Here is a 6452-nt window from a genome sequence, read left to right as displayed (position 1 = left end):
CAGTGAGGATCTCTGAATGATCCAATGTTGACCTAAATGACTAATGATGATAAATACAATCCACCTGTGTGTAATCAAGTCTCCGTATAAATGCACCTGCACTGTGATAGTCTCAGAGGTCCGTCAAAAGCGCAGAGAGCATCATGAAGAACAAGGAACACACCAGGCAGGTCCGAGATACTGTTGTGAAGAAGTTTAAAGCCGGATTTGGATACAAAAACATTTCCCAAGCTTTAAACATCCCAAGGAGCACTGTGCAAGCGATAATATTGAAATGGAAGGAGTGTCAGACCACTGCAAATCTACCAAAACCTGGCCGTCCCTCTAAACTTTCAGCTCATACAAGGAGAAGACTGATCAGAGATGCAGCCAAGAGGCCCATGATCACTCTGGATGAACTGCAGAGATATACAGCTGAGGTGGGAGACTCTGTCCATAGGACAACAATCAGTCGTATATTGCACAAATCTGGCCTTTATGGAAGAGTGGCAAGAAGAAAGCCATTTCTTAAAGATATCCATAAAAAGTGTTGTTTAAAGTTTGCCACAAGCCACCTGGGAGACACACTAAACATGTGGAAGAAGGTGCTCTGGTCAGATGAAACCAATATTGAACTTTTTGGCAACAATGCAAAACGTTATGTTTGGCGTAAAAGCAACACAGCTCATCACCCTGAACACACCATCCCCACTGTCAAACATGGTGGTGGCAGCATCATGGTTTGGGCCTGCTTTTCTTCAGCAGGGACAGGGAAGATGGTTAAAATTGATGGGAAGATGGATGGAGCCAAATACAGGACCATTCTGGAAGAAAACCTGATGGAGTCTGCAAAAGACCTGAGACTGGGACGGAGATTTGTCTTCCAACAAGACAATGATCCAAAACATAAAGCAAAATCTACAATGGAATGGTTCAAAAATAAACATATCCAGGTGTTAGAATGGCCAAGTCAAAGTCCAGACCTGAATCCAATCGAGAATCTGTGGAAAGAACTGAAAACTGCTGTTCACAAATGCTCTCCATCCAACCTCACTGAGCTCGAGCTGTTTTGCAAGGAGGAATGGGAAAAAATGTCAGTCTCTCGATGTGCAAAACTGATAGAGACATACCCCAAGCGACTTACAGCAGTAATCGCAGCAAAAGGTGGCGCTACAAAGTATTAACTTAAGGGGGCTGAATAATTTTGCACGCCCAATTTTTAAGTTTTTGATTTGTTAAAAAAGTTTGAAATATCCAATAAATGTCGTTCCACTTCATGATTGTGTCCCACTTGTTGTTGATTCTTCACAAAAAAATACAGTTTTATATCTTTATGTTTGAAGCCTGAAATGTGGCAAAAGGTTGCAAAGTTCAAGGGGGCCGAATACTTTCGCACTGTAGCCTCCACATTTACCCTGTACCGGTACACCCTGCATATAGCCTCCACATTGACTATGTACCGGTACCGCCTGTCTATAGCCTCCACATTAACTCTGTACTGGTACCCCCTGTCTATAGCCTCCACATTGACTCTGTACCGGTACCCCCTGTATATAGCCTCCACATTGACTCTATACCGGTACCCCCTGTATATAGCCTCCACATTGACTCTGTACCGGTACCCCCTGTATATAGCCTCCACATTGACTCTGTACCGGTACCCCCTGTATATAGCCTCCACATTGACTCTGTACCGGTACCCCCTGTATATAGCCTCCACATTGACTCTATACCGGTACCCCCTGTATATAGCCTCCACATTGACTCTGAACCGGTAAACCCTGTATATGGCCTCCACATTGACTCTGTGCCTCGATATTGTTATTTTACTGCTCTAATTATTTGTTACTGTTATTTTTTACTTATCTATTTTTCACTTAAAATGTATTTTTTCTTAAAACTGCATTGTTGGTTAACGGCTTGTAAAGTACGCAATTCACTGTAAGGTCAATACCTGAGTTAATTGGAGGAGAAAATGTACCTTTTCTCTCATCTCTAACTATCAGTAAGGCTGAATGACAGGCCAGCTGGGTACAGCAACATCCAATCCTGTCATACATTACATCATGCTTTCATTAATTATTTGTTTATCCAACCATTTGTTCGTGTGTGTGTGTTCGTGTGTGTGTGTGCGTGTGCGTGTGCGTGTGTGTGTGTGTGTGTGTGTGTGTGTGTGTGTGTGTGTGTGTGTGTGTGTGTGCGTGCGTGCGTGCGTGCGTGCGTGCAGAGAGACTCCAGGGAGGGGAGTTTCTGTCAGTAACTCAGGGATAAATAGAGAGGCAGAGCTCAGAGTTTGTCAGAAGGCGGACCTGACAGGGTCACACACAGGACCAAGCAGGAGCAGGACCTCAGCATTTTTACTTTTCATTACAAATGGAGAAACATGAAGATGTTCAATACTGTTTTCAGGACAGAAACTCTTCTTGCAGAAAGGCTTTGCTATCCACATCTATCTACATAACACTGTACATCATCTTCTCATTGATTTCAGCAGTGACAGTATTTTTGAACCTACTGGTGATCATCTCCATCTCTCACTTCAAGCAGCTCCACACTCCAACCAACCTGCTCATCCTCTCTCTGGCTGTGTCAGATCTCCTGGTGGGACTGATTGTGATACCAGTAATGACTGTAGCAATAATGGAACCATGCTGGGGTTTTGGGGAATATTTCTGTGTGTTTCAATTCTACATTACTTTTTTATGTACTACTTTATCGCTTGGCAATTTGGTCTTGATATCTATTGACCGGTATGTTGCTGTGTGTGATCCCTTATTGTACCACTCTAAAATAAAAACAACAAGAATCACGTGTTGTATATCCGTTACCTGGTGTTGTTGTATCACATGCGATGCTGTTATTATACAAAACTTTGTAAATGTACAGACACCCAGTAGGTGTTTGACAGAATGTATTATTGTTGAAGGAATAACCTGGGTTAATATAATTTACATTGTTTTTATAATGGTTGTCCCGTGCTCTATTATTATAACACTTTATATTAACATCTTTGTGGTGGCCAGATCACAGGCCAGAAAGGTATTTTCAAAAGAGGCTGCCAGTGTGTCTGGTGTTAAAACTGTACAGGCAAATAAGTCTGAGAGAAAAGCAGCAAAAACTAGCTATTGTTGTTTTCACCTATCTCCTTTCTTGGATTCCATCTCTATTTATTTACTTTGTTTTTTCTGTTATAGGTGATCATTTAATATCATATTTCACTAGTTATCTGGCATTTGTTAATTCCTTAATTAATCCAATAATTTATGCTTTCTTTTATCCATGGTTCAAAGTGACAGCGAAACTTATTTTAACTTTGAAGATAAGACGTTCGTAGTTCCTATAATATGATTCCCTATTTCGGCAGACATCGGTTTGATATAGTTTTGTTCTACAGGTGTTGTAATTATTTCATGTAACAATACACTGACATGACTCATCTCACTGTTGTCATCATAGGTACATGTGGTGTTGATAAAGAATGATTTGCCTGGATTGGAATGGAATGACTTGGAGAAGGAATAAGAAGGAATAAGCTTGTTTTATAAAATACATTGTAGTCATTGTGGATTGTGTACTCCAAAGACCTAAGGCTGTGGTTGTTCCATGTCAATGATAAATAGTATGTTAGTGTTCTAATAGTACATTTTGAGGACTTTGAGTCATTCTGTATGTTGTTTAACATCTCCCTCTAGTGGCTCAATTGTGACACAACGTCTTCATCAAGTACAGTAAAGTTCAAATGTGCAATACTGCATGATATCAGATAACGTCCAGGTCTAAATAACTTCTGTATTGTGCAAGTAGTTGATGGTAAAATGTAAGAATATGCAATTATGGGTAACACTTTATAATAACATTCAGTATTAAACCAGGTGTAAGGCATTTCCAGTTTGCTCACCATTTAATATTAAGGCCACTTTTGTGTAATGTTACTCAGCTAGGTTTTCACACATTTATAAATAACTACTACAGTATATACATGAATTATTCAACACAGTGCAGGAGACCACAGCAGACACTTCAACCTCAACATACTGGGTATTGTCACAGGCCGGCTAATAGCCTTTTGGCAAAAATGAGGGGACACGAGCAGGTATAGCCCAATCAAAAAGGTTCTTTATTATAAACAAAACTATTAACTTTAAACAAAGAAAAAGGAAATGAGGTGTGAAAGTACGGTGTATGTAAAGTGCAGGGATGTGTGAATCTGTGTGTGTGTGTGAATATGACTGAGTGAAAACTAAGTAAAACTACAAAGGAACAAACAAAACAGGATCATACCTGGAGGAGCAGAGAGAGAGAGAGAGAGAGAGAGAGAGAGTGATTAGTGAAGCAGTGTAAATACCCTGAGTCCAGGTAATTTGTCACGGTGCTGACTTTTCCCCGTCGCCTGCAGCAAAAGCCTCTATCCCGTCCTCTGGCTGGGCAGAGTACTTTAGGATTTTAGTCACTTCAATTAATTATCTCATTGTGCTTTTCTTGCAGTATACTCAGAATTATGTAGGACTCAGTCCAATGTTAAGTCCCTCAGTACTGATGCCCATAAGTCTTCTTCCGTTGGGGCGTTGGTTTGGTAGAGCTGTTTATACCACTCCTCCTCAGGTTTCACATAGGTTGGTTCTTGTTTTATTTCCAGTTCTTTCAGAGCCTGTTCGTTTGGCTCCCCCTGCTGGTCACTTTCCATTGTGGCAGTTTCTTCCTGCACTCCCCAGTCAATAGTTAGTCCTAGAGCCCATAGATGTGGCTCTGGATCTGGGCCGGTTACTGGGGGAGGGGTCCGATCTCTTTTGGTTTTTGCCACAGACTCCAATCACTAACGACCCTCCTCTGCCTGCAGGAGGAACCGCCCCTGCACTGCAGAGGAGGAGCCATGACAGTATGAACAATAGCACTACTCTCACTACATCACTGCTGCCAGGTCAGGGGTCACACCAGAGCAGCTCTCTCAGATGCTGTTTACTCTGAATGAATAGAAAGAGTGGGTTTCACAGTGAATAATTTATAATGGATCAGTAAATTGTTTATTCATAATTTATATTAATCTGATATAAGTAAACTGGTAATTCACATAATTAAACAACTTTTATAGTACATAATGATTCATAAGATCATTCCAAAGATGAAATACATTTATTTACTCAGTAGAAATAAAAAGTTACTTGTCAAAAACTTTTGTTTATTCAATGTTATTGCAGATGTAGTGAGAGGTTTATGCACCTAGTTCCGACAGTGAAGCAATATCTAACAATTTAACAACAAATACCTAATACACACAAATCTAAGTAAAGGAATGGAATTAAGAATATTTTAATATATGGATGAGGAATGTCAGTGGCACAGACTAAGAGCAGTTTAAAGACTGCTTACAGGGGAAGGGAACCAATATCTAAATACATAAATTACCTGAACATTACATTTAAAGGGTTTCTACCTTTAATACACTACCAAATCAAATCAAAATCATATTTTATTGGTCACATACAAATATTCAGCAGATGTTATTGAGGGTGTAGTGAAATCATTTTGTTCCAACAGTATCTAACAATTCACACAAATAAAAGTTAAATTTAATTAAAAAATATAAATATTTTGTTAAGCAATGTCTGAGTGGTATTGACAAAATACAACACATATATACACATGTACATATGAGATGAGTAAAGCAGTATGTAAACATTAAATTGACTAGTGTTCCATTATTAAAGTGACCAGGGATTCCATGTCTATGTACAGACTGTAGGGCAGCCTCCTCTAAGGTGCAGGGTTGAATGACTGGGAGGTAGTCTGCTTGTGCTGGCTATTTAAAAATCTGAGGGCCTTGAGTCCCAGCTTTGATGCACTTGTACTGACCTCGCCTTCTGGATGACAGCCTGGGTGAACAGGGCGTGGCTATGGTGGTTGATGTCCTTGATGATCTTTGAGCGGGAAGACCACACCAATCTCTGGAGAGTCATAAGAATTCAGATCCTTTACTCAGTACCTTGTTGAAGCACATTTGCCAGTTATTACAGGGTATGACGCTACAATCTTGGCACACCTATATTTGGGGAGTTTGGCCCATTCTTCTCTGCAGATCCTCTCAAGCTCTGTCAGGTTGGATGGGGAGCGTCGCTGCACAGCTATTTTCAGGTCTCTCCAGAGATCTTCGATCGGGTTTAAGTCCGGGCCATAAAAACATTGAGACTTGTCCCGAAGCCAATCCTGCGTTGTCTTGGCTGTGTGTTAGGGTCGTTGTTCTGTTGGAAGGTGAACTTTCGACCCAGTTTGATAACCTGTTCCAGAGCTATCAGGACTTCATCAAGGATCTCTCTGTACTTTGCTCCATTCATCTTTCCCTCAATCCGGACTAGTCTCTCATTCCCTGCTGCTGATAAACATCCCCACAGCATGATGCGCCACCACCATGCTTCACCGTAGGGATGGTGCCAGGTTTCCTCTAGACGTGACACTTGGCATTCAGGCCAAAGAGTCTT

The 6452-nt window shown here is 40.8% G+C and overlaps 1 pseudogene; it reads left to right on the top strand.

The window, feature by feature from the left end:
- Positions 1-2346: 2346 nt before the first annotated feature.
- On the top strand, positions 2347-3313 carry LOC118943643 (trace amine-associated receptor 6-like; annotated as a pseudogene).
- The last annotated feature ends 3139 nt before the right edge of the window (positions 3314-6452 follow it).

The sequence above is a fragment of the Oncorhynchus mykiss genome, chromosome 22 (assembly GCF_057628025.1).
Source record: "Oncorhynchus mykiss isolate SJ-2025 chromosome 22, ASM5762802v1, whole genome shotgun sequence".
NCBI lineage: Eukaryota > Metazoa > Chordata > Actinopteri > Salmoniformes > Salmonidae > Oncorhynchus > Oncorhynchus mykiss.
This window is presented reverse-complemented; position numbering and strand designations above follow the sequence as displayed.